The 17,216-nt window shown below is 48.3% G+C and overlaps 1 protein-coding gene and 1 long non-coding RNA gene across 3 annotated transcripts in view; one reads left to right on the plus strand and one right to left on the minus strand.

Moving 5' to 3' along the window:
• The window catches only part of MPPED1 (metallophosphoesterase domain containing 1), an 82,609-nt gene that overhangs the window by 32,525 nt on the left and 32,868 nt on the right, over positions 1–17,216 (plus strand). The window lies entirely within an intron of this gene.
• LOC112446781 (uncharacterized) lies at positions 1,207–8,371 on the minus strand. The gene is made up of 3 exons (XR_003034890.2): positions 7,631–8,371; positions 3,082–3,264; positions 1,207–1,911 (listed from the first exon to the last, which is right to left on the minus strand). It is a non-coding gene; the product is annotated as an uncharacterized lncRNA (long non-coding RNA).

Raw genomic sequence — 17,216 nt, forward strand, 5'->3', positions numbered from 1 at the left:
ACTCTGGGAGTTGGTGATGGACAGGGAGGCCTGGCGTGCTGCAGCCCATGGGGTCGCAGAGTCGACACAATTGAGCGACTGAACTGAACTGAACGGTGTGACTCGGTGTTTTGAAAGACTCCTTTGGCTGCTGGGTGGTGCGTGGTCACAGCAGGCGGAGGAGGACGCTGGGGCCCCAGGAGAGGCAGGGGGACCTGGGAGTGGACCTGGAGGGGGCCCAAGGGACAGAGAGCAGGGCGGGGGTTCGGCTACGGCGTGGAGATGAGATCAACAGGAGAGGCTGCTGGGAGAGACGGGCTGGCGGGCCGGGGGGATGGTTAACAGGTGTCCACAGAACCCGGCAGGCCTGGCACGAGGTGGGCAAGTCTTTGTCACCAAGTGGGCTTCCCTGGTGGCTCAGATGGTTAACGAATCCACCTGCGGTGCGGGAGATTGGAGTTCGATCCCTGGGTAGGGAAGATCTCCCTGGAGGAGGAAATGGCAACCCACTCCAGTATTCTTGCCTGGAAAATCTCATGGACTGAGGAGCCTGGTGGGCTACAGCCCTCGGGGTTACATGAGTCAGACACGACTGAGCGACCAAGTGCACGCATACACACGACTCCAGTTTTTAGAGAGTTCATAATGGTCATCAGTGGATGTGCCCAGCAGACTTAAAGCAGATCCTGGCTCATTTGCTTGTTAGTCTGGATAAAAAGGCCTGATCCAGACATCCTCCAGACACAGGAGGTTGCTATTCCTACATAGACTAGAGATTGAATATTTAAAACAAAATTTTTTTTGACTCTGGGCCTCACATCATCTCTGGCTGTCTCTGCTTGGGAGTGGGTTGGTGTCAAGGGATTTTGGTTGTGTGTAGGCACAGTGGCCAGCTTGACTGATAAACAAGTGGTCGCCCAGAAAGAGGGAGACTGATGCTCAGATCAAAAATCGGAGGGCGAGGAGAGCAGAGGTTTGGTATTCATTCAAAAAATTGACTTTCTCTATTCTTCATCAAAAAAAAATTTCTCACAAAGCCAAGCTGTGTTTCAGGGGCTAAAAGAAAATTAACTTCTAATAAAGATGAAAAATCTAGAATTCTAAGTGGTAGTCAAGCGATTTTGGCCAGCCATAATTATAGTATTTTCATGTTAATGTATAAACCCCTTGAAAGGTGTGCTTAAGTGCTAATTATCTATTTACAACAGAATGGCTTTGGAAATGAAATGAGACCCACTGCGGTGTGTGTGTGTGTATTTCAAACATGTTTTGTGGGTTTTTTAAGACTGGCATCCTAAAAGTCTTTGCCTTATATTAAAATTTTTTTTTAATGTTTAAATAAGGTACAGATGTATTTCTCTGAAAGGTGTGGGCTCTCTCAAAGTTTTTCCTTAGTTTTATTTTTTGTGTTTCGTTGTTTCGTTGTTCGTTTGGGTTTTTGCTTGCTTATTTATATCTCATCTTGTGTGAAAAGATTTGAGACGGTTTATAAAAAACAGTAAGAATGGTAAAATGGTAGAGTGTTGGTGATAAATTAAGAGCCAGAATTAAGACAAAGAAATCAGAGCAGTTCAGAGGGCTGGCTTAGACTATCAACACCCAGGGCTCACGTGGGCTCGCTGTGCTGAGCCTGAGCTTCCTGGGGGCCAAGGTGAAAAATGGTGGACGCATCTGCAAACGGCTGCGATTGTTGGGTGGAGGAGATGTGTCAGTCCCTCTGATTGGTCCATCTGCAAACGCTGCGATTGTTGGGTGGAGGAGATGTGTCAGTCCCTCTGACTGGTCTATCTGCAAACGGCTGCCTTGTTGGGTGGAGGAGATGTGTCAGTCCCTCTGATTGGTCCATCCCCTGTAGCGATGTCTGATGTCCGTTTCAGCTGTGACTCTCTTGAGGATCAGACCTGTGTTCTGGTCATTTCTGTGTAGGGGGACCTTGGTAAAGATTTTTGATTTGAATAATGTGAATAGAAAAAATAATGACTCTTTATTTAGTCTTTTCTAGGACATAAAACATTTCTGTCATTCATGTTGTGCTTTCTGTCTCCCTCCTCTGCTTATTGTTTGGATTGATGGAAGCTTCTTTTTTTCCCCTCTACTGGTTTGGAAATTCTCCATTCTTTTTCAATTTGTTTAATGGTTACTCGTAATAGTTTAATATACATATCCAACTTAGTCTAAAATTAATCAACACTCCCCCTCTTCCCTGAAGGTCGCTGGAATGTGCCCACCACACCCGCTTCTACCACTGTCTTATGTATATTTGTTGTCTGGAGTTTGCCGTCTTACTTTAACACCACCTCACAGCAGTCACCGTCATTACTGTGTGTGTTTTCCCATTTGCACCTGATTCTTTACTCAGTGGACATTTGCTGAGCCCTTTTTTATGTGCAGGGTATGATTCTGGGCACTGAAGATGCAGCAGTGAACACACAGAAGACAGGCCATGGGCAAACAGGGCTATAACATGCTGGGAGGATCAGGGATCAGGGATCAGGGGACAGGGTGTGACATCACCTTCTGATGAAGTGGCACCGGAGCAGAGACCAGAATGGAGGGAGCCAGCCGTGTCCACATCAGGGAGGACATTATTAGCGGGGGCAGCAGCTCTGAGTCAGAGAGTTGGTAGAAGCTTCAAGGACTGGCAAGGAGACATGGGGCCTGGGGTGCGCTTGGAGGGCCTCAGGGCCAGTGGGGACCGTAGAGGCTGGATGGGGACCAAGTAGGGCAGGTGGGGTTGCTTCATGTAGGAGGGAGACCTTGGCATCTGGGCAGTGTTTGGACAAGTGGAGGGTGGGGTGCAGGCCTTCCAACTCAAAGGGGCAGGCTGTCCAAGAGTCCAAGGCTGGAGCTCTTATTGCCATTAGGTTGCACTCCTTCATTCATTCAGCGTACATTTACTAAGGGCCTTCTCTAGTCTAAGCCATCTGTTAGATGCCCAGGATATGGTGGGGAGCAAAACAGCCAAGACTCCCATGCAACAGGAACATAAACAAGAAAATGCCATGATGTCAAGGAGGCAGAACTGGGTGAAGTGGTAGCCTGTGACCAGGGGAGACACTCAACCGCCTCCCAGGTGTGTGAGATGGAGAGCCGGTGACTCACCTGCCCTGCATCTGAGGGTCCTCATCCATCTAGAGGAGGATGGTGAGGCCTTCCTCCCAGACTGGTGATTGTGCCAATGAGAGACGAAGAACAACTTGTTCTCTGAGGCTTTGCTGGGTTTTCCATTGTGAACCTTCTTCTTTGCCCTGAACTGCATTTTTCCTCATCAGGGCTGGTTGTGGGCTGTGGAAGAATTGGGAGAAATCGTTGGTTGGAAGAGAAATAGCTGGTTGGCCATTAGAGAGTTGGGGGAAGCAAGATTCTCTTGCTAGTATGCTTTTTTTTTTTTTTTCCTACAAACATGGAGAGATGTGTTTGGATATGAAATCAGTCTGTGGGTTTTTTAAAATGTCATTTTCATGTTGGACTTCATTCCAAAACAGGAATAGTCAACAAGCCAGAAAATCCTGCCCAGCACAGAATTGAAATATTCCGTCCCCCTGTGCACACACTTATCAAATGTCTGAGAGACTCTATTTTTCTGTCTACACCACCTTCCTCTGCCTGCCCCCTGCACCTGGACTCAGCCCAACCTTTGTCAGAGGTTCGGTGACTAGTTTGGTTTGGAGGTTAGGACCATCAATTAAAGAAGGTGTGGGAACTGCCCTGTCCTGTTATCCTTGCCATGGCTTACAGAGCTTGCCCCTTCTCGTGGAGTGTCCCCCAACCCCTACCCCAGCCTCTCCCAGGCGGCCCTGCTCAGATGCTAGGTGCATGAGAATTCCCTGGAGAGGTGGCGGGAAATCTGGTTGAGATGCAGGTCTCAGTCTGGTGGTTCTGAGATGGGCTGGAGATCCTGCATTTCTAGCCTCCATATATTTGTGGTTTTTTTGTAGTTTATAGTTTGTTGTTGTTGTTGTTGTTTTTGCCTATAGCTGATATCTAGTCTTTAGCATTGTGGTCGGAAAAGATGCTTGAAATGATTTCAATTTTTAAAAATTTACTAAGGCTTGATTTGTGACCCAAGATGTGATCTATCCTGGGGGAAGTTGCATGTGCACCTGAAAAAAAAGTCACCTCTGCTGGTTTTGGATGAAATGCCCTGTAGGTATCAATTAGAGATTCTGCATTTCTAGCCAGCTCCCAGCTGATGAGTAGCCAGACCCTGAGCTGTCCAGTACTGCAGCCACCTGTCTCTTGGGGATATTGAGCACTTGAATGGTGGCTAGTGTGACTGAGAAACTGACTCTTGTGTTTCATTTCATTGCAATTAATTTAAATTAAATAACCACAGGGGGTTAATGGCTACTGTAGGGACAAGACAACCCCTTGAAGAGTCTGCTGTTACTGTCTCTGTGGATGAAAGAACTGAGCTCGGATAGGTGGAGAGCTAGCCCAAGATTGTATAGTGAATAAAAGTGGAATCAAGATTCTAACCCAAGGCCTAGGCTCTTTAAAAAATTTTAAATTCTTTTTTTAATACCTAGTGGCTCAAACAGTAAAGAATCCGCCTGCAGTGCAAGAGACCCAGGTTTCATCCCTGGGTCAGGAAGATCCCCTAGAGAAGGGAATGGCTACCCACTCCAGTATTCTTGCCTGGAAAATTCCATGGACAGAAGAGCCTGGGAGGCTACAGTCCATGGGGTCGCAAAGAGTCGGACTGAGTGACTACACTTTCACTTTTAAGATGACCTTGTATATTCAGAGAATCCATGCCCTTTCTATCAGCAGATTCCTCCTTTCCAAGTCTGTTTTAGTATTTGTGGTCAGAAGTAACAGTTTAAAGCATCAGAACCAATTCACAAAGTCATATTTAAGTTGCTGACAGGACACAAGAGGGTTCAACACTCTATGTTTCATATGTGAGAGCCACATTTTGCTACAAGGCCTCATATACAGGTTGTATGAGAGCTGAACAATGATTTTTTTTCTGGACAGCACTTTACAGTTTAAAAGGTGCATTCATGTTGTTTGCTCTGAAACAAACAGCCTGGATCCTGAGTACTGTCATCCCCACCTTACAGATGAGGAGACTGAGACCTGGTGTAGGAATGTAGTTTCCTGGGGGTCACCCAGGTCCTGGCTGTCAGGGGTCACCTTCCCAGAGAGCCCTTCTTGATGGCCCTACATGATCCACGCCCCCATCTCAATGTGCCCTGTCCCTCTCACCTGGCTTTATTTTTTTCCATATCTGTTATCCCCACCTGACCTAGTACTTAATTCTTTGTTCGTTTATTGCTGATTCCTAGGAAGGTTCATTCCTCAAAGGCGAGGATTGTGCTGTTTGTCTCAGTCATGTTGCATCTTCAGCACCATGGACAGCAACAGCCACCCAGTCGGCACTCAATATTGTTACTTATTATTTATAAATTAAATGATTTATAAATCCAGAAGTGAGAGAAGAGCGGCTTTGGAGCGGGCAGGACTGCCTTCCCTGTCCTGCCTGGCCACATGCCTGCTGGGGAGCGCTGAGGAAGTGATTACTCTCTTGGGTCTCAATGTATTCATCTGCTGCTGCTGCTGACTGCTAAGTCGCTTCAGTCGTGTCCGACTCTGAGCGACCCCAGAGGCAGCAGCCCACCAGGCTCCCCCGTCCCCGGGATTCTCCAGGCAAGAACCAGTGTGAGGCCAACACACATTTCTTTGTAGGCTGTTGTGAGGATTGAATAAGCCACTGCAGGTGGGATCCTGTTTAAACATGTGGATCTGGAGAGACCCCCTTGAGTTTGGATTGTGGCTCCATTCTTCCAAGCCACCTGGCTTTCAGCATATTATGTCTTCTCCCTGAGCCTCAGTTTTCTCATCTGTAAAATGGGACTGATATTGGGAGAGTTCTGTGAGGCAGGGACTGATCCAGGCAGGCTGAGCCCTGGGCTCAGCACAGGGCCTGACCTGAGAGCTACTCACGTAACAATAAATGCCACTACTGTTTTTGTTGTGGCTGTTTTGTGAACGCATCTAAAATGCCTGGCAAAAAGCAGATGCCCAGTTGATGGGAGCTTTGTTTTTGTTTCGTTTTGTTTTAAATGATGGACCAGATTTAAGCTCTTGCCCATACAGTGTTCATTCTTTTTTTTTACCCACTAACAGACAATGCTGTGATAGTTTCAGGTAGACAGCGAAGGGACTCAGCCATGCATATATCCGTATCCATTCTCCCCCAGACTCCCCTATGGGAGTTTTAATCACTATTGTTAATATCAGGCAAGGATGCCTTCCTTTAAAAAATGTTTTTATTTATTTATTCATCTGGCTGTTTCAGGTCTTAGTTGTGAAATATGGGATCTAGTTTCCTGACCAGGAACTGAACCCACACCCTTGCACTGGGAGCATGGAGTCTCAGTCACTGGACCACCGGGGAAGCTCCCTGCCTTCCTTTTAAAAAAATATCAGATATTTAAAACCTAGGATTTAGTTCTAGAAAATTTGCTTTTCAGAAAATCAGTTTTTAAAAAGTGTATAGGTTTGTTTTCTTGATTTCTCTTAAGAAGGGATTTCACACCTTTCCAAGTGTGCACGATGCAAATGAAGATCTGAGCGCTCTGGGAAGGCCGTTTGGAGCTAATTCGGGGCTGGTTTGACAGCCGTGACACTGAAGGGGAAGCGTGGAGCTGACAAAGCTGGGCTTTCTCTGGTGGCGTCCCAGCCACTCCAAATAGTCACTTTCCAGACTAGCATTTGTCATACTGGTGTTTGAAAGAAGTTTTTTGTTTATCGGTCCAACCAGAACCCTCTCCACTTAACACTCTTTGTTGGTTCCCTGCTGTGTCCCGGGTGAAGTCCAGACCTTCCTGGGTAGTGGCGTCCCCTCCTGCTGTGACCCCATCTGTCCCTTCCCAGGCCTGCCCCCTCTCGCATCGTCATCTGCCCTAGGTTTTTAAGCAGTTACCAAATACCTGGCTAGTGGGTTTTCCCACCTCCATGCCTCTTCCCGGAGACCCCTCCCAGCTTTGTCTGCCTGGAGAGCTGCTATTTCTCTGATGCCCATTCTCATCCGCCTTTACGAAGCTCCCCCCTCTCTTCTGATGGGGGAAAGGAAAACTCACGGCTGTGTATGGTTCCTTGGGACTTGGTACCACCCCCATTGTATGCATGCGTGTATGATCAGTCGTGTCTGATTCATCGAGACCCTATGGATTTAACCCACCAGGCTCCTCTGTCTATGGGATTCTCCAGGCAAGAATACTGGAGTGGGTTGCCATTTCCTTCTCCAGGGGTTCTTCCTGACCGAGGGATCGAACCCAGGTCTTTTACATCTCCTACACTGGCAGGCAGGTTCTTTACCACGAGCGCCAGCTGGGAAGACCACCACCCCCATTACAGATCCCAAATCGCTTGCATGTGTCTTTCCCACACTAGATTACAGGAGAAGGGGCTGGGGAGGGGGGAGCCTCTCTGTCCCCAGCTCCCAGCACAGAGGGTCCAGAACTTATTAGGACCAAGGAGAGTGACTGTGGAATGAAGGAGAGAATACACAAAAGTGGTGAGAGGATTCTACTCTCCTATATTTTAATCTTCAAAATGCTTGTTTAGCTTTAAAACACTTGGTTTCACTAAGAAGTATTTTAAAAATAGGAATCTTTTGTCTTTACCATTTTCAAATACTTACTTCAGTTTACTGCAAAGAAGATTGTTTGGATCAATTTCCCCCCTTTAAATGGTTGGTCTGTAGGTGTCAGAAGGCACCAGAAGAACCTTATGGAAAATGTTTGTTCAGTAACATGAGGGTCAGATCTCTGCCCTGCATCCTTGCCTTTCATGCAGAGTGGTCAGATCCCAGGTGAAATCCATGCTGGGAATTTTTTGGAAGGGTGGAAGCAAGTATAGACTTCCTAGCCTGGAACTCCTCAATTAGGGCTTTTTGATAAAGTGGGGAGGGTAAGGGGGCCCAGTCGTTAGATGGCCACTCAGTCCCTGTCCACCTTGAAATGCTGATGACTTCCCAAGTTCTAGATTTATTCGCTTCCAAGGTCAGAATGATTGGCCACCAGGGTTCTAAGATTCAAGGACTCTCAGAGTTCCAACAAACTAAGGTTCTACGTAGGATTCAGGGTGCTCAGTTCTCTTCTAAAATTATTAAAAAAATTTTTTTTGATTAAATATACAAACATTTACCACTGTAACCTTGCTGAAGAGTACAGTTCAGTGGCATGTAGTTCAATCACACTGTGAATGGAGCCCTCAATACCATCTACTTCCTTCATTCTGTCATGGAGCCATCACTGGCGGCTATCTCTTCCCCACTATCAGTGAGCCATCACCACTGTCTCTCCTTCACACTGTCATGCAGCCCTCACTGCCGTCTGTCTCCTCACACTGTCATGGGGCCCTCACCACCCTCTGTCTCCTCACACTGTCATGGGGCCCTCACTGCCGTCTGTCTCCTCACACTGTCATGGGGCCCTCACTGCCATCTGTCTCCTCACACTGTCATGGGGCCCTCACTACTGTCTGTCTCCTCACACTGTCATGGAGCCCTCACTACTGTCTGTCTCCTCACACTGTCATGGGGCCCTCACTGCCGTCTGTCTCCTCACACTATTATGGGGCCATCACTACTGTCTGTCTCCTCACACTGTCATGGAGCCCTCATTACCGTCTGTCTCCTCACACTGTCATGGGGCCCTCACTGCCATCTGTCTCCTCACACTGTCATGCGGCCCTCACTGCCATCTGTCTCCTTCACACTGTCATGGGGCCCTCACTACCATCTGTCTCCTCACACTGTCATGGGGCCCTCACTGCCGTCTGTCTCCTCACACTGTCATGGGGCCCTCACTGCCATCTGTCTCCTCACACTGTCATGGGGCCCTCACTACTGTCTGTCTCCTCACACTGTCATGGAGCCCTCACTACTGTCTGTCTCCTCACACTGTCATGGGGCCCTCACTACTGTCTGTCTCCTCACACTGTCATGGGGCCCTCACTGCCATCTGTCTCCTCACACTCTCATGGGGCCCTCACTGCCATCTGTCTCCTCACACTGTCATGGGGCCCTCACTACTGTCTGTCTCCTCACACTGTCATGGGGCCCTCACTACTGTCCGTCTCCTCACACTGTCATGGGGCCCTCACTACCGTCTGTCTCCTCACACTGTCATGGGGCCCTCACTGCCATCTGTCTCCTCACACTGTCATGGGGCCCTCACTACTGTCTGTCTCCTCACACTGTCATGGGGCCCTCACTGCCATCTGTCTCTTCACACTGTCATGGGGCCCTCACTGCCATCTGTCTCCTCACACTGTCATGGGGCCCTCACTGCCATCTGTCTCCTGACACTGTCATGCGGCCATCACTACCGTCTGTCTCCTCACACTGTCATGGGGCCCTCACTGCCATCTGTCTCCTCACACTGTCATGGGGCCCTCACTGCCGTCTGTCTCCTCACACTGTCATGGGGCCCTCACTGCCGTCTGTCTCCTTCACACTGTCATGGGGCCCTCACTACTGTCTGTCTCCTCACACTGTCATGGGGCCCTCACTACTGTCTGTCTCCTCACACTGTCATGGGGCCCTCACTGCCATCTGTCTCCTCACACTGTCATGGGGCCCTCACTGCCATCTGTCTCCTCACACTGTCATGGGGCCATCACTACTGTCTGTCTCCTCACACTGTCATGGGGCCCTCACTACCGTCTGTCTCCTCACACTGTCATGGGGCCCTCACTGCCGTCTGTCTCCTCACACTGTCATGGGGCACTCACTACTGTCTGTCTCCTCATACTGTCATGGGGCCCTCACTACTGTCTGTCTCCTCACACTGTCATGGAGCCCTCACTACTGTCTGTCTCCTCACACTGTCATGGGGCCCTCACTGCCGTCTGTCTCCTCACACTGTCATGGGGCCCTCTCTTTCATCTGTCTCATGAACTCTTCATCTTCTCAAACTGAAACCCCGTATCCACGAAACACTTAACTCCTCCAGCCCCTGGTACCACCATTCTTTTGTCTCTGTGAATTTAGCTATAAACATCTGCTACAGGTAGAATCATACAGGCTTTGTTCTTTTGTGACTGGCTTATTTCTCTGAGCATAATATCCTCAAGGTTCACCCATGCTGAAGCTTGGAGTCAGAATTCCCTCCCCTTTAAAGGTTGAATTGTATTCCATTGTATGGATAGAGCACATTGTATTCATCCATTTATCTGCTGATGGACTCTTGAGTTGGTCTCACCTTTTGGCCTTTTGAATATGAGTGTACAAATGCCTGTTTGTGCCTGTTTCCAATTCCTTAGGTTATATACTCAGAAATGGAATCTGTTGCTGGATCTGTTTTAAATTTTTTGAGAAATTTCTGTACCATAGTGGCTGTTTCATTTTATTCTCCCTCCAACAGTGCCCGAGGGCTGTCATTTCTCCATATCCTCACCAGCTCTTGTTGTTTTGTTTTTCTGATAGTAACCTTTCTGATGTATGTGAGGTTATTATCTCAGAGTTCTATTTGCATTTGCCTAATAATGTGATTTGCAAATATATTTCCCCCAATCTTTGGGTTGCCTTTCACTCTGCCTGTGGTATCTTTGATGTGCAGACGTTTTAAACTTTGATATGTTTTTTCATTCGTTGCTTGCGCTTTTGGTGTCATAGCCAAGAAATCATTGCCAAATCCAGTGTCATGAAGCTTTCCTCCTACGGTTTCTTTAAAAGTATTATAGCTTTAGCTCTTACTTTTAGATCTTTGTTCCATTTTGAGTTACTTTTTGCATGCAGGAGACCTAAGAGATGCGGGTTCGATCCCTGGGTTGGGAAGATCCCCTGGAGGAGGGCCTGGCAACCCTTTCCCGTATTCTTGCTTGGAGAATCCCATGGACAGAGGAGCCTGGTGAGCTACAGTCCAGGGGGTCACAAAAAGTGAGATGTGAATAAAGTGACTTAGGAAGCATGGATTAAGTGGCTAGCTTCATTCTTTGACATGTGGATGTCCAGTTTTCCCGGCAGCATTTGTGGAAGACTGTCTTTTCCTCATTGAGTGGTCTTAAGTTCTTTGTAAAAAATAACTTGACCATATACATTTATCTCTGGACTCTATTCCATTGCATTGATATGTGTGTTTGTGTTTATGCCAGTACCATACTGTTTTAATTACTGTAGCTTTGTATTCAGTTCTGAAGTCAGGAAGTAAGAGACTTACAACTTGGTTTTTCTTTTTCGAGATTCCTTTGGCTATTTAGGGACCCTTGAGATTCCATGTGAATTTTAGGATGGATTTGCTGTTTCCGAAAGAAACATCATTGATATTTTGGTAGTAATGGCATTGAATCTGTAGATCATTTTGGGTAGTATTGACATATTAATAATAGGAAGTCTTCCAATGCATGGGCACAGGATATCTTTCCACTTATTGGTGTCTTCTTTAGTCTCTTAGCAGACATTTTGGAGTTTTTACATACAGATCTTCTTCCTGCTTGGTTAAATTTATTTTTATATATTTTTTCTTTATGATGCTATTGCAAATAGGGTTGTTTTCTTAATATCCTTTTCAGATTGTTTATTGTTAGTGTTTAAAAATGCAGCTGTCTTCCCCATTGTTTTTGTATCCTGCACCTTTGCTGAATTCGTTTATTTTGTTCTAAAATCTGTACTGCTTTTCAAAATGGTCTTTAAAGGTTTGTTTACGAAGCCACAAGATATCTTGAAAATATTATGTTGTTTAAAATAAAGTCATTGAGAGCTCCTCAGCAGGAGGTTTTGTAAGGACTCAAGTGTATAGCACCATTTTTTCCATTTCTAGAGAAATGTTTAATGCAAAAACTTTGGTGTATATAATACGTCTGGGTGATTGTGACAGATATGGAGAAATCGTGGCTTCAGCTACAGATGGATCAGGGTTCAGGTTCTGACTTCTCTGCTTAACCAATTTGCACTTCTTTAACATAACTGAGCCCCAGTTCCTTCATCCACTGATCTACTGCCAGTTTTGTGGGGCTGTTGTGAGGGTTAGATGTCGGGCATGGGGGAGCATGTTGCAGATTCTCAGCAGGTGACACCTGCGATGCCATTCGTGGCTGTCGGACCTGCCAGGTGAGGAGCTGCTTGGCCGGATCACCTGCCTTTGAACCTGGTTGCCAGACCTCCCAGCACTTAGACCCTCAGAATCGCAGAGGAGCCAACCAGTTCAGGTTTTCTGCCTGCTCTGTCTTTCCACCAGTCTCAACTGTGGCCTTGTTTTATTTGGTTCTAGATTTTGAGCAGTAGGTAGAGCAAGTGAGAGATCAGGCTGCTCTGGGCAGAGGCAGGAGGCAGGTGAGGAGTGCCTGGCCTCTGACGCCTTCGTTTAATTTCATTGCAGTTTTATTTATTACCCTATTGTTGCTCAGTTGCGTTAGACTCTTTGCAACGCCCTGGACTGTAGCCCTCCAGACTCCTCTGTCCATGGGATTCTCCAAGCAAGAATTCTGGAGTGGGTTGCCATTTCCTTCTCCAGGGGATCTTCCCAACCCAGGGTCACACCAGCATCTCCTGCGTCTCCTGCCTTGGCAGGCAGATTCTTTACCACTGTGCCACCTGTTAAGGTAATGCATGTGCGCAGTGAGTCATAACAGCTACAAGGCTTATGGTAAAGCCAACAGTCTTCTCCCTAGTGATTTCTATTCCCTATGCATATTGGGTAGCTGCTCCTTTATTACCACGGCGTCTCTAAGTAACAACCTCATATTGCTGCGTTTTATTTTTCAATTTTAGAGATTCCTTTTTAATGTCTTACAGTGAAAACTTAGAGACTTAGTCTCTCTATCCATATATACACATCTCTGATCCTTTTTCTATAGTCCCATCACAGTTTTTGGTTAAATGTTCACTGTATAACCTATTGTTTTTTGTAAAGTAATTAATTGGTTTGTTTGTTTGCTTTTTTCCCTGTGTACCCATCGTGGTTCATCCCTGTCTCCTGCAGGGTTTTAAATGCCTCTCAGCAGTGTGGTGAGCTGGGCTGGACCCTCTGTTGGCTCATTTTTCTTGTACTTCCTGAGCCTCTGACCCCTGCCCCAATCTGGATTAGCTGCCTGCCAGGCCTCTGCACCCTCACCATCCTGGGATCGCCCTTCACCATTTCCGTTTGCCTTCCTCTGTCTTGGAGCTCCTGGTCCTGAGGTCCTGTGACTTCCTTTTTCTTGGTTTACTCCCTCATTCTGGTGGAGCACACGCTTCAGTAGCTTTTCTGAGAAAGAATGCACTGGAGATAACTGTCTGGCCAAATGGTACGTCAGGAAAAGTATTTTGTCCCCCATAGTAATTGGTAGTTTGGGTGTAGAGTTGTGGGTAGCAGATCACCTTCCCTCAGAACGTGGACGGCGTTGCTCTGTTTTCTTCCAGTCTCCTTTGTCTCTATTGAGTATCTCATCCTTCGTATGTGGCCTGTTTTGTTTCTAGACAGTGTGTCTCAGATGTGAGTGGTTTTTGTTCATTATTGAGGTAACCCTTTAAATGGAGCAAATATTATCTTTCATCCTGTGAATTTTTCAAAATTTCCCACCCCTTTTTTTTTCTTCCTGACTTCTTTTTTGTAGTATTCACATGTGAGTCCCTGGTTTTTGTCTCGCTTCATTGTTATTTTGTTTCAATCTCAGGGAAATTTCCTCAGCTACCTCTTCTACTCTTTAACCAAAACTAAAATATTCTGCCACATTTTAATTTCTTTTGTTAACAGCGCCCTGCTGGAATTTCATGGATGCAACATCTTCTATCATCTCACCATGGTGATAACTATATATATATATGTTTTTTTTTTCCCTGCATCAACCCCATTTTCTCCAATTTCCTTTCTTATTTGCGCCTCTGCCCGTTTTCAGCTTGGAGGCTTTTCTCTGAGATCTGATGACCCTATGTGTTGTGTTTAAGAACCAGACACTTGAAAGCTGTTTTTTAAAAAATATTTATTTATTTGGTTGCACGGGGTCTCAATCGCATGTGGGATCTTTAGTTGCAACATGTGGGATCTTAGTTCCCTGACCAGGGATCGAACCCAGGCCCCCTGCATTGGGAGTGTGGAGTCTTACCCAGGACCACCAGGGAAGTCCCAAAGCTGTTGATAAGCTGTGTGTATACATGTGTGTATATGTGGAGGGGGAATGTACCACGATAGCCCTGGCTGTCTCTTTGGGGAGCACCTGATGTTGCTATCTGTAGGTTTTCCTCCTGGACGTGTCTTTCTCCCCAGAGATGAGTTCCCTGGTTTGCAAGGCTGGCTTCCAGAGTTTGAGAGCGTGTCGGGGAAGGGGCCTGGGGCCTCCACAGTCACCGTATTCATTCTTGCCCTTCATCTTCCTGCTGTTCAGGCTCTTGCCTCACTGTCCATCTCCCCTCAGGACAGTGGTCTCTAAGTGGGGCTGTGAGCCATTGTTTTCCCTTGAGAGTAAATGCCCTCTTTTCTGCAGAGATTAGGGGGTGAAGGGCATGGTGATGGCCTGATGAGGGGTTCTGGGCCTGCCTGCTTCCTGATGTTCTAGGTCAGACTGTGCCCCTGAGCCCAGGTCCCCAAGCCGCCTGGGGCTCCGGCCGTAGCTTGTCCTGCTTCTTGTGGGAGAGTCACACCCTTTTATTCCTCTACCATTGACGTCACAGGCTGTCAGTAACACGCAGGCAGCGTGGGTGTTTGGAACACCCGCCCTGTGTGAGCCCTTCTGTTTAACACAGTCAGCATCTGTCTTGGGGACCCCCATCCCAGCATCGCCTGGAAGGTCTTAGGAAGCTGACAAGAGGTCAGGACCTCCGTGTCACCTTCTTGTGGGACCAATGGGGAAACTGAGGCCTGAGCAGGGGAGGCCTCACCTGGGTCCAGGGAGGTGGTAACAGAGGTGAGGCTCAGCCCAGGCCTCCCAGCCTCCAGCCCAGGCTCTTCCCGGAGCCTCTGGGTACCAGCCCTGTGCCCGGGCCTCGTGCCCCACTGATGTCTGTTGAGAGAGTGAAAGACACGACAGCTTGGGATCTGCTGCGCGATGTGCTGGTCATCTTAGTGATGGTCCTTCCAGAACATTCTGTGGTGGGTTGCCTGGGGGACCTTTGGTGACTCAGTGACCTCACCATCCACCCCTCATCCTTAGTCCTGCATGGGATTCAGGGAACGTGTATGAGCACCTCCCCGTGTAGCCAGCCCTGTGCTAGGTGCAGGGAGGAAGCAGTGGGTTCCAGGGTCAGGACGTCCGGCCGATGGGGGAAGCGGACAAAGCAGCTGACAGAGAGAGCGCAGGCTGGGCAGGGCTGGGTGAAAGCGGGTGATCATGGAAGGCAGCCTGGAGGAAGTGGCACTTGGGCCCGCTGGTGACGGGTGAGTGAAGTTGGAGTTGGCTCAGGAAGAAGGCAGGAAGGGAGTCCTAGGTGGGTGGAACAGCGTGAGCAAATATCAGGCAGCCTTCGGCAGCTCAGAGGTGCATGGTGTGCTGTGCTGCGGGAAGGTGAGGTCGTGGCACCGACGGGGCATGGCCTGGAGGGGGCGCCATAGCCTCGAGTTCTGCATGCATGCTACATACAGGGTCACCAGCTTGGCCCTTGGTGAAGGTCTCAAGGGGCCTTTTGTGAAGTGTTTGGTGGGCGGGTGTGTGTTCTGGCAAGCCGTGACTTCTGGGGAAGTTTCCGCAAAATCTTTCTGGCTATAGGAGGCCTAATTTTTGGGAGAAAGAACACAGAAACCTTTCAACTGTCCTTTGCAGCCTCAAGTCGTATCTGGTCTGCCGTAGCGATTGAAACGAGCATTTAAATAGAAGATGAGGACTGAATGTTCCTGGTTTTAAAACATTTCCCAGGAAAAACAAATGTTTGAAAGTTAAACATTTTGGCTATTAGGAGGAAACAGAAGAAAAATTGCATTTGCCTTTTAAATATGGGCACTCGTGTTGGGTTATAAATCCAGAGCTTCCCACACAGGGCCCGAGCCGGCCAGCCTGCAGCTTGGCAGAGGGGCCACCCTCCCAGGACCGTCTGTCCCACAGTGGGGGTCTGAACACCCAGGTCTGGCCAGGCAGTCTGGATTCCGGTGCTACTCTGTGACCCCAGGCATGTGACCTAACTTCCTTAGGTCTGTTTTCTCATCTCCATCCTCCCAGCTCCCATCTCTGGATTTCCTGGTGACAGAGTGACATGAAAGCGTGAGTCATTCAGTCGTGTCCAGCTCTTTGCGACCCCATGGACTGTAGCCCGCCAGGCTCCTCTGTCCGTGGAAGTCTCCAGGCATGAATACAGAGTGGGTAGCCATTCCCTTCTCCAGGGAGTGTTCCTGACCTAGGGATTGAACCTGGGTCTCCCGTGTTGCAAGCAAATTTTTTACTCTCTGAGCCACCAGGGAAGCCCTGAGAATACTGGATTTCCTGGTAAAGCATGGCATTTCATCCTCCTTCCAGCCCTAAAGACAATGATGACAGCTGCCATCTGGGTTGTATAAATCCTGCCTTTGAGTATTCTGAATTCTGACTTGGTATCTTGGAGGCTGGCTGGCCCCAAGTCTCTGGCGGGACTAGCCCTCCAGAGTTTACTCATTGACAAGAAGAGTAAGGACTCGGTTCTGAGCATACCTTTCAGAAGCAAACCAGCCGATCCAGAGTTCTCCACCCCCACCCACCCCCAGCCCCCAGCCACGCCCTCTCCAAGGTTCTTGTATGCTGTCCTGGTCCCCCCAGGGCCGGGAGCAGACATCGAGGATCAACCGTCTCCCCCAGAGCCCATCTGCCTTATTCACTAACTCATCTTCCACCCCCTTGTCCTGTTTTTAGGGATTTGTGAGTATAAACTTCCTCCTCAGGACAGTAATTTCCAAGTCTGCGAGTCTTACCACCCCTGATTAAAACAACCCCCTGTTTAAGTGCAATACAGGGGCTTTACCTGTCTTCCCCGATTTGATTTTTCTAAGAACTCTGTGAGGAGCCCTGAACATTCCACCTTTATGGGTGAGGATGCTGGGGCTCAGAGAAGTGATGGTTTTCCCTCCAGGCCAGATAGCCAGGAAGCGGAGGTGGGGTCCAGCTTTGCTTTCTAAGGGTACCTAGAAGCATCGAGTGTGAATTGCTGATCACAGTGCCCGGCACAGGGCAGCACAAACCAGCGTCTGTGGGGAGCACAGCCTCTGCGGTGTGCTGTCTCGCTCAGCCCTGCCCTTGTCCCAGGCTCCCATCTTCAGCCTCCCCTGCCCGCTCGTGCTGCACTCAGAATTCCCTTCCTGCATCGCCGGCCCGTGTCCTCCACGCGTGCACGGCAGTGGCATGCGGGT

The sequence above is a fragment of the Bos taurus genome, chromosome 5 (genome assembly GCF_002263795.3).
Source record: "Bos taurus isolate L1 Dominette 01449 registration number 42190680 breed Hereford chromosome 5, ARS-UCD2.0, whole genome shotgun sequence".
Taxonomy (NCBI): domain Eukaryota; kingdom Metazoa; phylum Chordata; class Mammalia; order Artiodactyla; family Bovidae; genus Bos; species Bos taurus.